This window comes from Salvelinus alpinus, chromosome 29, assembly GCF_045679555.1.
Source record: "Salvelinus alpinus chromosome 29, SLU_Salpinus.1, whole genome shotgun sequence".
Lineage (NCBI taxonomy): Eukaryota > Metazoa > Chordata > Actinopteri > Salmoniformes > Salmonidae > Salvelinus > Salvelinus alpinus.
In genome coordinates, this window is record NC_092114.1 from 29941188 (window position 1) to 29964039 (window position 22852).

General features: G+C 40.6%; 1 protein-coding gene across 17 annotated transcripts in view; it reads left to right on the top strand.

Annotated features, from left to right (window-relative positions):
* Window positions 1-1683: 1683 nt before the first annotated feature.
* Window positions 1684-22852, top strand: part of LOC139558459 (thyroid hormone receptor beta) — a 108872-nt gene continuing 87703 nt past the window's right edge. For 6 of the 17 annotated variants that reach the window (XM_071373602.1, XM_071373596.1, XM_071373604.1 and 3 more), the window contains exon 1: window positions 1684-1958. The gene's annotated coding sequence lies outside the window, so the exon portion shown is untranslated. Of the gene's footprint in view, window positions 1959-3469; window positions 3633-14197; window positions 14259-22852 lie in introns of those variants that run through there. The other 11 variants (XM_071373599.1, XM_071373609.1, XM_071373608.1 and 8 more) reach the window with 5 other exon arrangements.

A 22852-nucleotide genomic window follows, 5' to 3' on the forward strand; every position in this document is an offset into this window, starting at 1 on the left:
GACGAAGGGGAGGACCATCCTCAGCAAATTTTCATAAAAATACAAATAGTGAAACATTTAAAAAGTGATCCTTTTTTTTGATAAAACTATACTAAATATATTAATGTGACGAAACAATTGATTAAAACACAGTTTTGCAATAAATGTTTACAGTAGCCTCAACAGCACTCTGTAGGGTAGCACGATGGTGTAGCCGGAAGGACAGCTAGTTTCCGTCCTCCTCTGGATACATTGACTTCAATACAAAACCTAGGAGGCTCATGGTTCTCACCCCCTTCCATACACTTACACAGGAATTATGACAAATTCCTGAGGACGTCTTCCAACCTATCAGAACTCTTGCAGCATGAACTGACATGTTGTCCACCCAAAAAAAGGATCAGAGTATGAATCTAGTACTGAAAGCATAAGCTACAGCTAGCTAGCACTGCAGCGCATCAAATGTGGTGAGAGAGAAAGACAATAGTTGAACAGCTTTGAACAAATACATTTCTTCAAAAGTGAAGGAGAAGCAAGAGAGAGAGAGACACCCAGCTCAAACAGAGGGATGCTATGTTAGCTAGCTGGCTATGACTATACAACACAACACTGGATCTCTGGTCACATACAGCTGATGTGTTGTGCATTGAAGTCCACAAGCAAAGGGAAAAATCCCCTTTAGTATAGTGCGTAGACGTGAGAAGGAACACAATGTGGCTACTATGAAAATGAACTGTGTTTTCAGGGGTGTATTCATTCCACCGATTATGTAGAAAAACGTTTCTTAAACGGAAGAAAAACGGAACAAAACAGGGATAAACATACAATAATTTGTCCAACTGAAACTCTCATTTGCAACTGCTGGACTAATGATTACACCCTAGATCAGCTAGAAGCATGCAAGGCGGTATTGAATGTGTCACTGTGTCAATTTTTTCTTTCGACCTGTGTGCACCTACGTTGTAAACTTTCATTCATAGGCTAGGTTGTAGCAACCTCATGAAAGGTATAGGGCAAATTTGAGTATCAAGTAGTAGTTTGAATCTATCGATGTTGGCCTCCAGAGTTGCGCAGTGATCTAAGGCACTGCATCGCAGTTGCTAGCTGTGTCCCTAGAGATCCTGGTTAGAGTCCAGGCTCTGTCGAGAGCCGGCTGCGACCGGGAGATCCATGGGCGGCGCACAATTGGCCAAGCGTCGTCCAGGTTAGGTGAGGGTTTGGCTGGCAGGGATGTCCTTGCCCCATTACGCTCTAGCGACTCCTGTGGCGGGCCGGGCACATGTACGCTGATACGGTCGCCAGGTGTACGGTGTTTCCTCCGACACATTGGTGTGGCTGGCTTCCAAGTTAAGCGGGAATTGTGTCAAGAAGCAGTGTGGCTTGGTTGGGTCGTTTTTTCGGGGGATGCATGGCTCTCGACCTTCTCCTCTCCCGAGTCCGTACGGGAGTTGCAGCGATGAGACAAGACTAACTGCCAATTGGATACCATGAAATTGGGGAGAATTAAAAATAAATAAATATATCTAATAATAATCTATCAATGTTACATTGAGCTGGGTGATTGGAATATGAATGACAGTCACCCACTATGCTGTAATAGAAATAAGGCCATGCTCATGAAAAAATAATCATCCTCCCTCATTTTAAATGGCACCAACCGCCACTGGGTGATGCTTGGTTTGTTTCCTGGCTGACAGGGATTCAAACAACAGCTCTCTGATTCCCCATAGCGATCAATCCGAGCGCTGCGGTTGTCAGTAGGCTACACTTCGTTTTCCTGGGTCCATGTTGAAGTTGGTCAGCCCAGACTTTCTAGCATACTCAGCTTCGTCGGGTCATTCCAGGGCACGCGTTGCATCTGTTCCATCCCGCTCGCAGGTACAACAAACACCGACTACATCCGCACAAACTCAGTAAGAGAGGAATGCACCGGCGGAGTGTCAGAAAATAGCATTTCTGTGTGCCGACCTGCGTATGTGGTATGTTGCCCCATTTTTGTGTTATTCTTTGCTGCGTATGTAGTATGTTGTCCAATTATTGTGTTCTTCTTTGAAACATCAATATTCCGGGGCAGGGAAAAGATGCTGTTGAAAAAATTACGTCCGTTTGTAGACGTTCCAGAAGTCGCTAGACTGTTCATTCGTTTGTCGGAAAGAAACACTCCCTTTGCCTGACTATTGTCTACTTTTGTCGAATTGTTTTTTTATACGATCTCTTGAGTTGGTGTTTGTTGTTCAGGCTAATGGCGGTCTGAAATCAAGGTTTTATAATGTGGGCGTATGTGAAATAATTTAGGGGTAGAATCGGCAGATTAATCTAGGTGTGCATTTCGAATATTGTTTGTGTAGGCTACAGTTTGCATCAGAATTACAACTGCGGCGTGCCATTGGCCAGTCAACAAGTATTTGTAACGTTATATGGATTATAATTTGTTGCCGGTCTGTCTTTAGACACACACAGACTGGGGCGCTTTATAATTCAAATGCGCTGTTCAGAACATCTGGATAGCCTGTCCCAAATATTAACAAAACTTTGTCATGCAGGCTATTGTCTAAGTAGGCTAAATAAAATATCCTATGCTCGCCTAACAACTTGATAGATGCAGAATGAATAATTAATAATGGCTTAAGAATGGCTTTGTGTACGTTAATAGGCCTTATTATTGGGCTATTAAAACTGTCTTGTAAGAGAAAATATTACGCGTTTCAAGTTAATGGACAAGGGAAATGCCTTTCTGCAAGCTCTAACCCAACAACGCAGTAATCAATATCAATGTAGTACTAAAAATAATATAAGGTATAACAAAAACACTAGAAATAAGAAATATGTTGCCAATCACAATCAATGCTGAATTTCAAATGTTCTAAATAATATCCAATATGTATGAGTCATTCGTTCTTGAATCATATAAATAAGTTATGCATCAAGTAGCCTAACAGTAAGCTATTTGTCATTGGAGACACTGACCTATATAAGGCACAGACCTTTTATATGGAAAATAAATACGTCATTTAGGCCTAGGCCTATGGCACAACACGGGAAGTCTAGGGATGTTAAAAGGGTGAGGAAATGTTATGCAAGGTAAGGAGGAAATAGATGGTTGCTCTCATCGTTGAGATAACGTAGCTTCATGGCTGATAAGTGGGGTTTTGATTGGGCACTGTGCAGGTCGTCTAATAGCTCATTGAAGGCATATCAGTCATGTTTGGAAGTAGCCAATATATTGCCCCTGTAACTTAATAATTATTTTAGGCTATAACGTTGCACCATCACTCATTCTTAGCCTAAATAGACTACAAAGTGCTGTAAACGATTTTTTTTCCTTTGTGGAAAGTGAATTATGATTTCAACCTCTATTACCACTGTGGGTAGTTACAATGTAACAATATTTTGTTGGAATGGTTACAATATTACTTCACGTGGATCTGATAAACATGTTCTGCAACTTCGTATCAACGTGCCTCAGAATGAAATTGTCCTTCCAGGGTTGCCGTAGATAGAGTTTCGGGACATGTATCAGAATTCTCCGCTCTCATGGATTCTGCCGTTCTGGCTGGGGGTATTTCAGGTCAAATGACAGCCTGCACAGCGACGCCGTGTGAAAATTGAAGTCAATTTGCGAACTGGTGAAGAAATCAAAAGCTGACCTAACGGTACGAGTAGACTTACAACACCTACATCGATTAAATATACATTAGGATAATTTGTGACACGAGTTAGCCCTAGTGTAAATTAACCGGGCTATATCCTAATGTAGCCCTATTGAAAGCACCAAAGCACGCCTGCAGTGGATGTCTGATAGCCACTGGATTACGTAAATGTCCAATCCTTTCTGATCTGCCAGGGTTCTGTATTCAGGCTATTGAAACTTCGAGGTTGTTAGTTTGACACGGCATGAAAGCAGACTTTTGAATGTCCTCGGTTGGCCTGTACTATCAGTGGACTTGCAGGATAACTTCTGATAAGGGAGTGGTCGAAATGTACACAATTGTTACCCGGAGGAAAATGGGGGAGGGTCATGCTTTTTCAATTTCAGTCATGGGGGGAGGGGTTAGTATTTTTTATTTAGTCAAGGGGGAGTCATGTCATTTGTAATCGATTAACAAACCTAACACAATCGTAAATCTAAGCACTGGTGGTAGCACTATAGGTATGGGGGTGTGTCCAAAATATTTGTGCTATTTTCACCACCAAAAATTATCAGCACTGTGCTGGCAGTGGCGTGAAAGGGCTGGGTTTTGATTAATAAACCAGTTGTGGGTTTGGCCCCTCACTGGCCAATCAGAACGTGCTCGATGGCTAAATATGTGGTTGCTTCAAGTGGTGTATTTATGGTATTTTATATTTTGCCTTGGAATCAACTCCAATGTTAGGCCATTATAGTTTGTTAAACAGCTTACAGAAATGAAATAACAAAATGTCGACCCATCCCATCTTTGCTAAATATGTTAACTTGAACCAGTTTGCAGTCCACATTGTTCTAAGTAATTGCATGGCTTCAATAGCATTCACATTGATGTAGGGGTTAGGCCAACTGTAAATTGCATTTTTGCTGAGCATGGACATGCCAAATGTTGTCAATAAGCAAGATCAAATTAATTATTGATAAGGCCTAAAAACCGTGTGAATAATTCAAATCAAATTCTAAACAAAACAAAACAACGACTTGTTTTAAAATAGGCTATGTCTAAATACACTTACAGGCACCATAATTGCACGTTGTGGGCATGTAATATTAAAACAATGGAGGATTTTGCGCACATTCTAACTTTTCACAGTAGCTGGAAAAAGATCCAATATGAAGGAGAATGTGCACTCACCGTTATACTGCTCCCAAATATAATGTTTTATATAAATATTGGGGCCATCTTCGCATTCACACGTCTCCAGAAGTTGCATTGCACGGACATTCTCACCATAAAACCTGGACAGTGTGTATCATTCAAGTTTTTCATAGAATTTTATTAAAACCAATTAGTTCGTTTTTTTCAACAACAACAATAAATCCATGTTCAATTTAATGATATCCTTAAATTGAGGTTAGTTGAAGGCTGGGACTAAAAACGAACAAAAGATAACTCATGTAAAATATACTGTCCGTCAAATGTATGTATAAGCTGAAAGTAGAAGACTAAGTATTGTTGTCCATTAGTTTACTCCAATTAGGGGAGGTGTGGTAGGTTTAGGTCGAAAATAATAAAGGAAAATATATTAAAACATATATATTTTTACAAAATAATATACAGTACCAGTCAAAAGTTTGGACACACCTACTCATTCCAGGGTTTTTCTTTATTTTCTACATTGTAGAATAATAGTGCTGATGTCAAAACTATGAAATAACACACATGGAATCATGTAGTAAACAAAAAAGAGTTCAACAAATCAAAATATATTTGAGATTCTTCAATGTAGCCACCGTTTTCCTTGATGACTCCTTTGCACACTCTCAACCAGCTTCATGAGGTAGTCACCTGGAATGCATTTCAATTAACAGGTGTGCCTTGTTAATTTGTGGAATTTCTTTCCTTAATGCGTTTGAGCCAATCAGTTGTGTTGTGACAAGGTAGTGGTGGTATACAAAAGATAGCCCTATTTGGTAAAAGACCAAGTCCATATTATGGCAAGAACAGCTCAAATAAGCAAAGAGAAACGACAGTCCATCATTACTTCATTCCACAAAGGTGGAGTTACCCGTCCTCCGAAAGATGACCCGCCAAACCGCGCTTCTTAACACTCGCCCGCTTAACCCAGATGCCAGCTGCACCAATCAATGTGTTGGAGGAAACACTGTTCAACTGACGAACGAGGTCAGCCTGCATTATTGGGTATTGTGTGTAGATTGCTTCTGAGTTTTTATTTATTTAAGGGTGTAACGTAACAAAATGTGGGAAAAGTCAAGGGGTCTGAATACTTTCCAAGGGCACTGTACAGTTCTTGACCAAAGCTTGAAACTGAATGTGATTAGAAACACAGTTTGTGGATTTTGGAGTACTCTTCATTTCAAAATACTTTTCATATCTACAGTGAGTAGAAGTTAGCCTATATGCATATTCTCTAATGAGAATACCTAAGGTATTTTGGTATTTCTGTACTAGCTGTCCACTGTCAATGCTCTGTTCAAAAGTACTATGTAGGGATAGATAGTGTGGAAGCCATAGAAAGTAGGAAGGGATCTACTATCAGGTAATGTCACTACTAAGCGTTTCAATGTTCCTCTGCTTCTACGGATAACCTAAGGACAGAACATTGACCCATGGGGCTCTGGTCAAAAGTAGTTAACAATATAGGGAATAGGGCTCCATTTGGGATGCAAACTTCATTCTTTGACTTAAATGTGATAACTAACTTTGTCAATGTTATTGGATTTGTACGTAGACTTGCATGGTGTGCTACCAAGAGGTGTCTTTTAAAATGTCTGCCCTTTCAAACCCTGCATGTCTTGTGTCAGGAGCAATTTGAGTGTAGCACACCGTTTAGCCTTATCCTTTTTTATTGAGGGGAAAACCGAGATGGAGCAAATTGGGTGCTACATGGTTGGTTGTTATTCCAGCTTTGACTGCAAAATTCTGGTAACTTTCCCCAAATTCTCTGGTTTTCTTAATCTTCGTTGGAGGATTCAGGATTTCCTGCTTTTACCCTCATGAGTCTGGGAATTTCTTACTGTTCAATACAAGAGCTTAAAAGAACAATATTAATATTGAATCATGGTTGTGATTATTTATTGCTTGGATTTAAATGCATCAGTGTTGTGGAAGTTGTTTGATTGAGCATGTGTAGTGGTGATTGTTTGATTTGAAGGGTTGAGTAGACACTGTCAGCTTGTAGATACAGTGCTGGGTATAGGAGAGTTGTCAGTGTTGATCCTATTCCCTATATAGAGCACTACTTCTGACCAGTCCTATGGGACACTGTGGTACCTTAAGTAACACACGTGGTACTCCAAAAGGGAGAAGGTTTATCAAACAACATGCCAGTTTTCTTATCTTCCAGAGGCCATGAGCTTCTTCCGAACAAAGCCCATGGCGTAGTGGTGTACTTTTGTTTCTTTGTTGATTTTTTTTCTTCTTCTTCCATGAATTGCATGTGTTTTATTGCCATGAAGGGGCAGACTGCCTGGCTACCTTTTTAAAGCAAAAAATATTAGACTTAAGGGAAGAAAAAAAGTATTGTGTGGTTTTAAAATGTTTAAATTGTTTTGAGAGTCTCAAAGTAAAGGAATAGTTTTACTAGATAAGCCTAGGCTATATTGTAAGTGAGGCTTGCCAGTTAGACCCAGGGTTGTTTTCAGTGGTTGCCGTCTTTCGTTTTCCTCCAGTGAACAAAGTAACCCTAAGCCATTTGGAAAGAAGCTTTGATTAAAAAGAAACTTGCTCAAACCTTGCATTATGACAAAAAAGACTTGCTGTGTGTTGGTCAAACCTTAGGGAATAGCCCAAATGTCTAAAGGCTGGATAGGGCATGAGATTTGCAGCACGTCTTTTTAAAAGCTATGATTCATTTTAACGGCACAGCCAAGTTCAAACATATAACTCCTGCACTGTTGAATAATTCAACTATTACCACTAGAGGTCGACCAATTATGATTTTTCAACACCGATACCGATTATTGGAGGACCAAAAAAAGCCGATAGCGATTAATCGGCCGATTAAAAAAAAAAAAAAAAAAAAAAAAAAAAAATATATATATATATATATATATATATATATATATATATATACAGTGGGGAGAACAAGTATTTGATACACTGACAATTTTGCAGGTTTTCCTACTTACAAAGCATGTAGAGGTCTGTAATTTTTTATCATAGGTACACTTCAACTGTGAGAGAAGGAATCTAAAACAAAAATCCAGAAAATCACATTGTATGATTTTTAATTAATTAATTTGCATTTTATTGCATGACATAAGTATTTGATACATCAGAAAAGCAGAACTGAATATTTGGTACAGAAACCTTAGTTTGCAATTACAGAGATCATACGTTTCCTGTAGTTCTTGACCAGGTTTGCACACACTGCAGCAGGGATTTTGGCCCACTCCTCCATACAGACCTTCTCCAGATCCTTCAGGTTTCGGGGCTGTCGCTGGGCAATACGGACTTTCGGCTCCCTCCAAAGATTTTCTATTGGGTTCAGGTCTGGAGACTGGCTAGGCCACTCCAGGACCTTGAGATGCTTCTTACGGAGCCACTCCTTAGTTGCCCTGGCTGTGTGTTTCGGGTCGTTGTCATGCTGGAAGACCCAGCCACGACCCATCTTCAATGCTCTTACTGAGGGAAGGAGGTTGTTGGTCAAGATCTCGCGATACATGGCCCCATCCATCCTCCCTTCAATACGGTGCAGTCGTCCTGTCCCCTTTGCAGAAAAGCATCCCCAAAGAATGATGTTTCCACCTCCATGCTTCACGGTTGGGATGGTGTTCTTGGGGTTGTACTCATCCTTCTATTCCTCCAAACACGGCGAGTGGAGTTTAGAGCAAAAAGCTCTATTTTTGTCTCATCAGACCACATGACCTTCTCCCATTCCTCCTCTGGATCATCCAGATGGTCATTGGCAAACTTCAGACGGGCCTGGACATGCGCTGGCTTGAGCAGGGGGACCTTGCGTGCGCTGCAGGATTTTAATCCATGACGGCGTAGTGTGTTACTAATGGTTTTCTTTGAGACTGTGGTCCCAGCTCTCTTCAGGTCATTGACCAGGTCCTGCCGTGTAGTTCTGGGCTGATCCCTCACATTCCTCATGATCATTGATGCCCCACGAGGTGACATCTTGCATGGAGCCCCAGACCGAGGGTGATTGACCGTCATCTTGAACTTCTTCCATTTTCTAATAATTGTGCCAACAGTTGTTGCCTTCTCACCAAGCTGCTTGGCTATTGTCCTGTAGCCCATCCCAGCCTTGTACAGGTCTACAATTTATCCCTGATGTCCTTACACAGCTCTCTGGTCTTGGCCATTGTGGAGAGGTTGGAGTCTGTTTGATTGAGTGTGTGGACAGGTGTCTTTTATACAGGTAACGAGTTCAAACAGGTGCAGTTAATACAGGTAATGAGTGGAGAACAGGAGGGCTTCTTAAAGAAAAACTAACAGGTCTGTGAGAGCCGGAATTCTTACTGGTTGGTAGGTGATCAAATACTTATGTCATGCAATAAAATGCAAATTAATTACTTTAAAATCATACAATGTGATTTTCTGGATTTTTGTTTTAGATTCCGTCTCTCACAGTTGAAGTGTACCTATGATAAAAATGACAGACCTCTACATGCTTTGTAAGTAGGAAACACTGCCGATTTTGCAGGTTATCAAATACTTGTTCTCCCCACTGTATATTACAAAAAAAAAAAAAATATTAATAATAATAATATAAAAAAAATATATAATAATCATATTTCAAATAAATATATATATATATTGGTATTTGTAATAATGACAATTACAACAATACTGAATGAACACTTATTTTAACTTAATATAATACATCAATAAAATCAATTTAGCCTCAAATAAATAATGAAACATGTTCAATTTCGTTTAAATAATGCAAAAACAAAGTGTTGGAGAAGAAAGTAAAAGTGCAATATGTGCCATGTAAGAAAGCTAACGTTTAAGTTCCTTGCTCAGAACATGAGAACATATGAAAGCTGGTGGTTCCTTTTAACATGAGTCTTCGATATTCCCAGGTAAGAAGTTTTAGGTTGTAGTTATTATAGGAATTATAGGACTATTTCTCTCTATACCATTTGTATTTCATATACCTTTGACTATTGGATAGGCACTTTAGTATTGCCAGTGTAACAGTATAGCTTCCGTCCCTCTCCTCGCCGCTACCTGGGCTCGAACCAGGAACGCATCGACAACAGCCACCCTCGAAGCAGCGTTACCCATGCAGAGCAAGGGGAACAACTACTCCTAGTCTCAGAGCGAGTGACGTTTGAAACACTATTAGCGCGCACCCCGCTAACTAGCTAGCCATTTCACATCGGTTACACCAGCCTAATCTCGGGAGTTGATAGGCTTGAATTCATAAACAGCAGAGCTGCTGGCAAAACGCAGGAAAGTGCTGTTTGAATGAATGCTTACGAGCCTACTGGTGCCCACCATCGCTCAGTCAGACTGCTCTATCTAATTATAACATAACAACACACAGAAATACGAGCCTTAGGTCATTAATATGGTAGAATCCGGAAACTATCATCTCGAAAACAAAACATTTATTCTTTCAGTGAAATACGGAACCGTTACGTATTTTATCTAACGGGTGGCATCCATCAGTCTAAGTATTCCTGTTACATTGCACAACCTTTAATGTTATGTCATATTATTTGGCAAATTAGTTCGCAATGAGCCAGGCGGCCCAAACTGTTGCATATACCCTGACTCTGCGTGCAATGAACGCAAGAGAAGTGACACAATTTCACCTGGTTAATATTGGATATGCACCTGGATTTCTTTTAGCTAAATATGCAGGTTTAAAAATATATACTTCTGTGTATTGATTTTAAGAAAGGCATTGATGTTTATGGTTAGGTACACTATCTATCTGTCTATTTTCGCGAATGCGCACTGCATCGATTATATGCAACGTAGGACACGCTAGATAAACTAGTAATATCATCAACCATGTGTAGTTATAACTAGTGATTATGATTGATTGTTTTTTATAAGATACGTTTAATGCTAGCTAGCAACTTACCTTGGCTTCTTACTGCATTCACATAACAGGAGGGCTCCTCGTGAGGCAGGTGGTTAGAGCGTTGGACTAGTTAACCGTAAGGTTGCAAGATTGAATCCCTGAGCTGACAAGGTAAAAATCTGTCGTTCTGCCCCTGAACAAGGCAGTTAACCCACCGTTCCTAGGCCGTCATTGAAAATAAGAATGTGTTCTTAACTGACTTGCCTAGTTAAATAAAGGTGTGTAAAAAAAAAAAGAAAAAAAAAAGGCTAAATCGCCATCCAAATTTACCGATTTCCAATTGTTATGAAAACTTGAAATCGGCCCCAATTAATCGGCCATTCCGATTAATCGGTCGACCTCTAATTACCACCCTCAAATTCCCATCCCATTAAAGCCTACAGTGTTTGTGTCCCAAAGGGCCCACAGGACTCTATCAAATGTAGTGCACAATATAGTTTCTCCATACATTATCTCCTCAACCAACAGTAAATGATTGTTGTATGTCTGTTCGTCCATGCTTTCTCCATCCTGCTCTACGCCATGTTAGGCCAGTCACTCTTCATGAAAGTCATAGTTTAATTCTCTGACTTGCAGTCTCTCACCCTACATACACAAACATTTCATGAGCTATTACGGGTCAGACCAGACTCATATGTTCTGCGGCCCGAGTTTTGGGTTCTCCATGTCAATAATCAGTTGATGGATACCACTACACCCTGCTCCATGCCACCTCGGAGTTGTTGTAAGGGCTCAAGGTCTTCCTTCTAGGTCTGCTCAGACCTGGGTTCAAATACTATTTGTTTCCTTCAAATACTTAATGATCTTGCCTGGCAATATGGAACCTATGGAATAGTCCGAAAAGTACAAACCCACCCACTTATGGGCCTTGGTCAAAATTAGTGCACTTTAAAGGGAATATGGTGTCATTTGGGACAGAACCGTTATCTCACATCTTTGAGCGAGCTAAAATGCTCTCTCTCTCTCTCTCTTTTATTTCATCACTGACCAGCTGGCTGGCTGCAAGCTGTGCTGTGTTCTAACTGTTTTGACTATATTCAGGCTGCTAATGCCCACTAATCACACGGCTAATGCCCACTAATCACACGGATAATGCCCACTAATCACACTGCTAATGCCCACTAATCACACTGCTAATGCCCACTAATCACACTGCTAATGCCCACTAATCACACTGCTAATGCCCACTAATCACACTGCTAATGCCCACTAATCACACGGCTAATGCCCACTAATCACACTGCTAATGCCCACATGATTTTGTATTAATTTTTTTCACCTTTATTTAACCAGGTAGGCAAGTTGAGAACAAGTTATCAAATGATATTGCACTTTAGCGGAATTTAACATAGAGGCTGCGATTCAAACAAATTGACTTTAGAAGGGGATTTCGGCTCCAGCTGACATTGGCATTGTTTTCAGCCAACAGCTTTTAATGCAGCCGTCTAAATTAGGGTCACGGAGAGTGTTTATTGGTAGTCTTAAACAAATCTACTTTGAAACAAAAGGATACGCCTCACACACGTGGTTATGGGCTTAAAAAATAGAAGACACCGTGTCAGATATAGAGTACCGTGTCAGATATAGAGTTGAAATGTATTACATTTTGAGTTTGCGTACCAATATTACACTTTATACATCACAAAAGCCTGAAATATAACAAGACTGTTTGACATAGACACACCTGATTTTTATTTTTTTGTAAAAAAAACAGTTTATTCCTTTTGCAATGATGAAAAATATTGATAATATTCCACCCATGAGCACACTAGAGGGTGTTTAGTCATTTGACTGCAGGAAAGGGCTACAAGTCTAATGCTGTGTGCAGGTCGTTAAATCAGTGTTGGTTTGAATCTAGGGCTAAACCTTAACCTACCGTATGATGATCCTGCTTAGGAAAGCAGAGATACTTGTTAGGTTATAAGCCCCGGTCAAAAGTAGTGCACTATATAGGGAATAGGGTGCCATTTGGGACGTAGACACTGAATGCAAACCACTCATGGCTGCAAATCCTTTGTATGTGTTCCTGTGAGGTAAAGGAAGATAATTGATCCAAGTTCTGATTGAGATAGTACAGTGTTTTGGAATGGTGTGATCATTAATCACATGAATCTCTTGAAGCGGTAAGCGATCCGATTTATATAATAGGTCAGGTAGATACACATTGTTTACTCCTGCAGGAGAGTAAGTATTATCCACCTGATTCAGCACTTCTCCACAAAGGTTCCTTTGTTTAGCTCAGTGGGGTTGTTTTTTCCTTAATGTGCCTATAGGGGAGTTTATGAATGTTGCAGAAAATAGACATTGGCCAGATGGCAAACAGACAGGCAGGCTGCTACAGGTAGCATTGGGTTGGTATGTTAGGATGGATGAGCCCACAGAATGCCCCAGAAGGAGTTGTACCTGGTCCGTCTCCTCTCTAGGAGATGTCTCCTGATGTGCCACAGACCTGTGTTCAAATACTATTTAAAATATTTTATACTTTTTAACATTTTCTCTAGTCTGCCTGAATTGGCAAATAGGTGGGGTTTAAACTTTTCTTGACTATTCTATTTGTTCCATTGCTCCAGGCGAGCTCATTCAAGTCCAGATAAACTATTTCAAATGATTTCGAAGGATATTTGAATCCAGGTCTGATGTGCATACAGGCCCCTGTGAGGGTTTGGATGGCGTACAGCAGGGGAGTTGAGCCACGGTTTGGAAGAGACAAGATGTTTTAAAGAATTTTATATTTTCTTGTGTTAAATGAACGGCGTAGTTTAATGGTCGTCGGTTTCTGCACGGTGTCAGATGACGCAACAAACAACAAACAACAATGTCTGGTGCTGTAAAGAACAGAACACACAACACATGCCTAGAACAGAACACAGCTGTATGAGGAAAGGACAGCATGAGAAAGACGACTTGACAGCTGAGTAATGAAATTGTCTTGTGTTCCTGTGGTGTTTGTGTGTGTCAATCCTGGACAAAATGCGCAGCTTGGCAGCGAAGTGGCAGCTTGGCCTCTTGACTACCGACAGCAGCACCAAGGCTACGTCCCAAATGGCAGCCTATTCCCAAATGGGCCCATAGTACACTACTTTTGACATAGCCCTATGTAGAGAGTAGGGTGCTATTTGGGACACAACACAAGCATCTGCAATGGTTTAGCACAACCTCAGATAGTCAACCCAGCATGTTCTCAGGAGCATCTTAATGATTCTTACATTTTATCAAGATCACAGAAAAATGCGAAAGAGAGAGCTTTGCCCAAACACAAACACGTCTTCTTCTTTCTGCAAGCCTGGTACATGTTTGAACATAATAATTACTGCATTTCTGGTTTGTTTTCTTTACAACGTACTGTACCAACCGATGTGATGTGGTCTGGGATGTGTACAGATGTAGGATTCTTAATTTAATCACCCTGTTGCAGGAGAACTTTCCTGCAATGCATCTGGATTTCAACTTTCAGACTTGATTTTCCCTTATGAAAATGTAAATTAATTATAATCCACATAATAATTCACATTTCCTGTTGTAGCAAACTGGCTCAAATGAAGATCCTACATCTGTATAGTGGTGAGGCCTTGTTGATTGAACTGGTAAGACCTGATTCACCCTTCTCATTTCTGTTCCTGAAGTTGTCTGTAGTGACATACATTACCATGGTACTTGTACAGTACCAGTCAAAAGTTTGGATCCACCTACTCATTCCAGGATTTCTCTTTATTTTTACTATTTTCTGCATTGTAGAATAATAGTGAAGACATCACATCTATGAAATAACACGTATGGAATCATGTAGTAACCAAAAAGATTATTCAAAGTAGCCACCCTTTGCTTTGATGACAGCTTTGCACACTCTTGGCATTGTCTCAACCAGCTTCGTGAGGTAGTATCCTGAAATGCATTTAAATTAACAGGTGTGCCTTGTTAAGTTAATTTGTGGAATTTCTTTCCTTAATGCGTTTGAGCCAATCAGTTGTGTTGTGACACGGTAGGGGTGGTATACAGAAGATAGCCCTATTTGGTAAAAGTCCAAGTCCATATTATGGCAACAGCACCTCAAATAAGCAAAGAGAAATGACAGTCCATCATTACTTTAAGACATGAAGGTCAGTCAATGTGGAAAATTTCAAGAACTTTGAAAGTTTCTTTAAGAGCAGTCGCAAAAACCATCAAGCGCTATGATGAAACTGGCTCTCATGAGGACCACCACAGGAAAAGAAGACCCAGAGTTACCTCTACCTCTTACCTCTGGATAAGTTCATTGGAGTTGACTGCACCTCAGGTTTCAGCCCAAATTAATGCTTCACAGAGTTCAAATAACAGACACATCTCAACATCAACTGTTCAGAGGAGACTACGTGAATCAGGCCTTCATGGCCGAATTACTGCAAAGAAACCACTACTAAAGGACACCAATAAGAAGAGACTTTCTTGGGCCAAGAAACACGAGCAATGGACATTAGACTGGTGGAAATCTGTCCTTTTGATCTGATTTGAGTCCAAATTTGAGATTTTTGGTTCTAACCGCCGTGTCTTTGTGAGACAGAGCAGTTGAACAGATGATCTCCGCATGTGTGGCACCCACTGTGGAGGTGTGATGGTGTGGGGGTGCTTTGCTGGTGACACTGTCTGTGATTTATTTAGAATTCAAGGAACACTTAACCAGCATGGCTACCACAGCATTCTGCAGCGATATGCCATCCCATCTGATTTGCAGTTAGTGGGACTATAATTTATTTTTCAACAGGACAATGACTCAAAACACACCTCCAGGCTGTGTAAGGGCTATTTGACCTAGAAGGAAAGTGATGGAGTGCTGCATCAGATGACCTGGCCTCCACAATCACCCGACCTCAACCCAATTGAGATGGGATGAGTTGGACCGCAGAGTGAAGGAAAAGCAGTCAAGTGCTCAACATATGTTGGAACTCCTTCAAGACTGTTGGAAAAGCATTGCTTATGAAGCTGGTTGAGAGAATGCCAAGAGTGTGCAAAGATGTCATCAAGGCAAAGGGTGGCTACTTTGAAGAATATTAAATATATGTGAATAAACACTTTTTTTGGTTTCTACGTGATTCCATATGTGTTATTTCATAGTTGTGATGTCTTCACTATTATTCTACAATGTAGAAAATAGTCAAATTTAAAGAAAAACCCTTGAATGAGTAGGTGTGTCCACACTTTTGACTGGTACTGTACATTGCCACCCTTTGGCCTTTACAGAAATACATTGGCCTGGTGTTCAGCATTGTGTATGTAGGTAAAATAAGTAAGCATTGCCCGAGCCAGAATGGCCCACAGGACAGGAGCCTCCCACTGTGCACAGACATCAATTCAACGTCTATTCCATGTTGATTCAATGTAATTTTAACTAGTGTGTGCTCCTGTTTCTGTAACGTGAGGCAGCTTGTACACGTTTCATCAGGCCAGAAAATCTTGTTTCTCATGGTGTGAGTCTTTTAGGTGCCTTTTGGCAAACTCCAAGTGGGCTGTCATGTGCCTTTTTAGTGAGGAGTGGCTTCCGTCTGGCCACTCTACCATAAAGGACTGATTGGTGGAGCGCTGCAGAGATGTTTGTCCTTCTGGAAGGTTCTTCCATCTCCACAGAGGAACTCTGGAGCTAAGCGTCACGTCTGGAGAAAAACATGGCACCATCCCTACGGTGAAGCATGGTGGTGGCAGCATCATGCTGTGGGGATGTTTTTCAGCGGCAGGGACTGGGAGACTAGTCAGGATCGAGGGAAAGATGAACGGAGTGAAGTATAGAGAGATCCTTGATGAACCTGCTTCAGAGCACTCAGGACCTCAGACTGGGGTGACGGTTTCATTTTCCAACAGAACAACGACCCTAAGCAGACAGCCAAGACAATGCAGGAGTGGCTTCGGGACAAGTCTCTGAATGTTCTTGAGTCACCCAGCCAGAGCCCGGACTTGAACCCGATCAAGCATCTCTGGAGAGACCTGAAAATAGCTGTGCAGCGACGCTCCCCATCCAACCTGACAGAGCTTGAGAGGATCTTCCGAGAAGAATGGGAGAAACTCCCCAAATGCAGGTGTGCCAAGCTTGTAGCGTCATACCCAAGAAGACTCAAGGCTGTAATCTTTGCCAAACATGCTTTAACAAAGTACTGAGTAAAGGGTCTGAATCCTTACGTAAATGTGATATTTCAGTTTTTTTATTTTAAATTTGCAAAAATTTCTAAAAACCGGTTTTTGCTTTGTCAATGTGGGGTATTGTGTGTAGATTGATGAGGGAAAAAACTATTTCATGAATTTTAGAATGTTACGTTAAGCCTCAATGTGGAAAACGGCAAGTCGGAATACTTTCCCAATGCACTGTATACGGATGCTTTATAAAGCCAGACACATTTGTGGACCCAATTAAGTTGGTTTCCTTTCTCCTCACTTTTCTTAGACAATTAAGGCAAGGGCTGTTTTCTCATCTCTTAACTCTGATTTTGCCTCCGCCGCATTGTTCTGAACACCAATATTATGGGTAACTTTGCTATTATGCACATAGCAACATGGTCTAGAAAAATGCACCAATTCAACAGCACAGTGATGTGTTTCAGAACCGCGGACAGCGACCATTATCCAACGTGGGAGAAAGCGCAATTATTATTATTTTTTGTGTGTTGCACCATTGTTCTTACATAATATAACCATAAACAATTTCAGTAGCACATACCTTAGACTGCAGGACTGTGCCATCCCCACTGCCTCCACAATAGATCAGTCCACTCCGACAGCCTCGAATCAGATAGGTGTCTTGTACATCAAGGTTATTTATTTATTTGTTTTTTGCTACTGCTTGACTAAAGAAATCTGTCGACCAACAGCCTATCGACCAAACAATTGAATAGTCGACTAAATGGGGTCAGCCCTAGTCCATAAAATGTATGTAGCTTTAAGTAGAAGCCTAAGTGTTGTTGTCCATTAGTTTACTCCAATTAGTGAGGTGTGGTGGGGTAAAATAAAAAAAGGCAGGGATTGATAGATGGGTAACAATAACTAAGCAGACATTGAATATCTCTTAAGCATAGTCAAGTTAATAATTATGCTGCAGATTATATTTAAACCACCCAGACACAAGATACAGTCACCCTTCTGAAATGAGCTCCAAGACAGGAACGAAACTGCTCAGGGATGTTACCATGAGGCCATTATTTTTTTTTAAACGGCTACAGAGTTCAATGTCTGTGATGGTAGAAAACTGAGGATGGATCAACAACATTATAGTGACTCCACAATAATGACCTAAATGACAGAGTGAAAAGAAGATACAAATATACAGAATAAAAATATTCCAAACATCTTGTGTGCAACAAGGCAGTAAAGTAATACTACAAAAAAAATCACAGCAAAGGAAATCACTTTTTGGCCATAAATGCAAAGTCTTATGTTTGGTTCAAATCCAACAAATCACGGAGTAACTGCCTCCTTATTTTCAAGCATGGTGGCTGCGTCATGGTCGGGGTATGCTTAACATCTGCGAAAACTGGGGAGTTTTTCAGGATAAAAAGAAACGGCATGGAGCTAAGAACAGGCAAAAGCTTTACTCCAGAGACTGGGAGAGGAATTCACCTTTCAGCAGGGAAATAACCTACAACACAAGGCCAAATCTATGATGGAGTTGCTTACCAGGAAGACGGTGAATGTTCCTGAGTGGCCAAGTTACCGTTTTCACTTAAATCTGCTTGAAAATCTATGACGAAGTATCTTGACAGAGCTTGAAGAATTATTTAAAACAATAAAGGCTCAAATATTACACAATCCAGGTGTGCAAAGCTCTTATAGACTTACCCAAGAAGACTCATAGGTGTAATCGATGCCGAAGGGGTTTCTAACATGTATTGATTTAGGGAGCTAAATACTTATGCAACGACTATATTTTAGTTTTTAGTTGTTTACTTTGACATTACAGTATTTTGTGTAGATTGTTGACAAAAAAATAAATGAAATATATATTTTAATCCCACTTTGTAACACAATAAAATGGTAAGAAATCCCAAGGGTCTGAATACTTTTGCAAGGCAGTGTACATTACCATCCCTATGTAATCGGAGATTAAATTGCTACATGCGCATTCGTGCTGATTTGCCATCTTAGAGGAACGGAAACTAGGAAAGAGTCGGTGGTTGTAATTGATTAACGTTTGATTAAAAAGTATGGATTTCAGAGACAGGCATGCAACAGAAGAGGACAAACATAGGTAGGGGTGCACGGTAAAGTTTTTTAAATTTTAATTAAGATTTTTTAAAGAATCGACTACATAGCTAGTCGAAGGTTCATTTAAAAAAACTCTAGTCTGCGTTTAACTTCATGGAGGAGTTGAGGCTCTTGGCTAAGGGAATAGGGTGCCATTTGAGAAGCAGCCATGACCTCCATAATACAGTACAACATGCAACTCTGAGCCAAATTCCATCTGCTCATTTGCTGGATGAACTGTGGTGTGCTGTAAGCTGATTGGCTGGCCGGGGTTCTACTCGCAGCTGTCAGAAGCAACTGTTTAGCAACCACACAGTATAGAGACAGTAAAGCTCCTTGCAACGACAGTGGTCAATGCTGGCTGGAAGAGCTCTCTTTCTGCAATGCTTGGCTGCCAATCCTGCACATTGCAGACCTGGGTTCGAATAATATTTGAACTAATTTCAAATGCTTAACACTCGGAGCTCCAGAATTCCATAACTGCTAGAATGGCCATGACGGTCATTCTGACCATTTTAATATTTCAATTGTGTAAATTTCAATGGTCTATTCCAATTGCTAAATTAATGCATTTATTATGTTAAAAATAAATCATAAGAAACCTCACGACACCAAAAGATGTTGAAACTAATTTCACACATATAATAATAGATGTGGCCATAAGATACAATTGATAATATTGTCAATTTAAAAATTGAGAATGAAAAGAATGATGGCCAGTGCAGCATCCATTGACAAGAAGGGAACGGAGCTTAGCACACAGTCCATGTAGGCCAGATGTTTTGAATGAGGAGATTCTACAGTTTCTAATTAACCTAATTTTGCCAAACAACTGTCAAAATTGCACGGATGGGCTCTGTTTCAAAATATAACTAGAATAACCACGTCTCACGCGTTCCTCATATGAGTACTGGCGACAATCAGCAATAGTCATTTGGGGAAAATACAACACCTTTCTATTTTATTCTGTTATGTTCCATAATATCCTTACTGTAAAATACACACTGAGTGTACAAAACATTAAGAACACCTGCTCTTTCCATATCTGAATCCAGGTGTGATCCCTTATTGATGTCACTTGTTAAATCTACTTCAATCAGCGTAGATGAAGGGGAGGAGACAGATTAAAGAAGGATTTTTAAGACTTGAGACAATTGAGATGTGGATGTTGTATTTGTGCCATACAGAGGGTGAATGGGCAAGACAAAATATGTAAGTGCTTTTAAACGGGGTATGGTAGTAGGTGCCAGGCGCACCGTTTTGTGTCATGACCTGCAACGTTGCCGAGTTTCGTGCTCAACAGTTTCCTGTGTGTTTTAAGAAGGGTCCACCATCCAAAGGACATCCAGCCAACTTGACACAACTGTGGGACAGATTGGGCCAGCATCCCTGTGGAATGCTTCCGACACCTTGTAGACTCTATGCCCTGACAAATTGAGGCTGTTCTTAGGGGGGATGGTGCTAAACATAGCATCTCCAGGACTCCATGAATACAAACCACTGATGAGCATCTTTGGAACATCTACCTTTTTAAAAAAGTCTAATAAATCAATTGAATATACACCATCACAATAAATCCATGATTTATTTTATTCAGGTCTAAAGAAACATGATATGAAGAAAATGTATTTCAGAAGAAGAGAATATGAGTTGGTTTACTGTATGTTATCTGGCTATGTGCCATAGACTAGGCTTGTTCAGTTAGCAGACAAGATATGTTTATAAGTCCCGTGGCATTATTTTATATTATATGATTTTATAGTAAGAAGAATATAATTGAACTTAGCTGAATGAAATAGAAAGGACATTTATCCCATTACGGAGCGAGTATGCATATGAAGTGGCTATGTTGAGTGTAAACGTGATCATTTGAAACAGGTCCTATAAGATTTAGAGTTATTTGGCAACTTTAGTTGTGAATGATACAAACCTTAGAATGCCTTAGAAATCAAAAGATATATGGGCTGCATGATGCGACTAGAGACTATTGATGACTTGAGAAAGTCGCTAAAAAACCTTGCGCTTTGTTCCTCAGGCTGCACACGCTGTTCTCTCTTCAAGTGATCATATTTTCACCCATCAGACTATTCTCAATTTAATCTAGTCTAATATGTAAAAATTGATTTGATTTAGAATGGTCTATTATTACATGTGGAGGAACAGGAGCAGAGGAAAAAAGACATGTCATCCTTATGCACTGGAATAGCGAATGGAGGCCGCTTTCCCTCCTTTGTTTTTCACTCATGCTGGGTAGGCTTCTCCGGTTAGTTCCCTCCACCTCTGTTTGAGGAGTTTGCAGCCTCTTGCTGTGCGACAGATGTTATTCCACCCAAACTCTGTATGCTATGGACTCTCTAACCCTGTTCCTGAAGCTACCCAGTGCTTCATTTGGGAAGTGAAATCTGTTCGGGAACATCGATAGTAACATATTTTCACAACAAAACATCGGGAATTTTTTATATGTATATAATTACTATTACTAGGCTATTCATAATCAAATAAAAATTCACTGTAATTGTAGGCTAACTCTGTATGCCGCCCTGTACAATCATTCACTGAACCAACATCAATGCCTAGGGCTTTATGTTCTCTCCAAGACTCATGAATAGAAAGTTTGGAGGCCGCTTTCCCGCCTGTTTGTTTCTCAATCATGCTGGGTAGGCTACTCCAGTTAGTTCACTCCACCCATCAACCACTGTTTGAGGTGTGGTTCAGGTAACCAGTCTATTCAGTATGCATAATACAGTCCACACTCAAAGGCCATTACTAGAATTTCTTAAATTTTTGAGTGTAGTTTAGACCAATCATGACTTCCCAAATGAAGCACTGGGTAGCTGCAGGAAAAGGGTTAGAGAGTCCATGGCATACAGAGTTTGGGCGAAATAAAATCTGTCGCACAGCAAGAGGCTGTCGCACAGCAAGAGATGAGTTTTAAAAGCATGATACTGTTTTGTGCTTTTTGATTGCATTTGCATTGACATCAGAGTGGTTAGAGGAACAATAGAGCCCTGAGTACCAGGCCATTAGGACCTGATGGAGGGACAATAGAGCCCTGAGTACCAGGCCATTAGGACCTGATGGAGGGACAATAGAGCCCTGAGTACCAGGCCATTAGGACCTGGTGGAGGGACAATAGAGCCCTGAGTACCAGGCCATTAGGACCTGGTGGAGGGACAATAGAGCCCTGAGTACCAGGCCATTAGGACCTGATGGAGGGACAATAGAGCCCTGAGTACCAGGCCATTAGGACCTGATGGAGGGACAATAGAGCCCTGAGTACCAGGCCATTAGGACCTGGTGGAGGGACAATAGAGCCCTGAGTACCAGGCCATTAGGACCTGATGATTGTTAGTGAGTTGGGTACTACCAATGCATGTCCTGAGTGTATAAGAGGAGATTACTGTGACTCAACGGTTACGTGGAATTTGACTGCGGTCATGACTCGTGACTGCCGGTGTGGCGATAATATGGTCACCGCAACAGCCCTAGGTTTTCCTTATGTTTGGTAGAGCAGGGGAATATACGCGTGAGATGTCAGTCATATAGCCTCGTCTACTAAGCACTAATACATTTAACTCAAAACATGCTATTCTGTTCTTTTGAAATACATTGTCTTAATATCATGTTTTTTTATGAACATCCAAAATTAAATATTAATGGTTTCTTTGTGATTTTGTATATTAAAGGGATTTATTAGACTGGCAGCTATTGGTAATTGTTGAGGCCCGGGGATTCTACTGTTGAATATGCATACGGTCATTTTGACTGTCATGGCGCTTTGAGGTAGAAATGCTCAGAAAGTTTTTGTCTTTTATGATATTTACACTACATGACCAAAAGTATGTGGACACCTGCATCTCATTCCAAAATCATGTTCATTAATATTGAGTTTGTCCCCCCTTTGCTGCTATAACAGCCCCCACTCTTCTGGGAACGCTTTCCACTAGATGTTGGAGCATTGCTGTGGTGACTTGCTTCT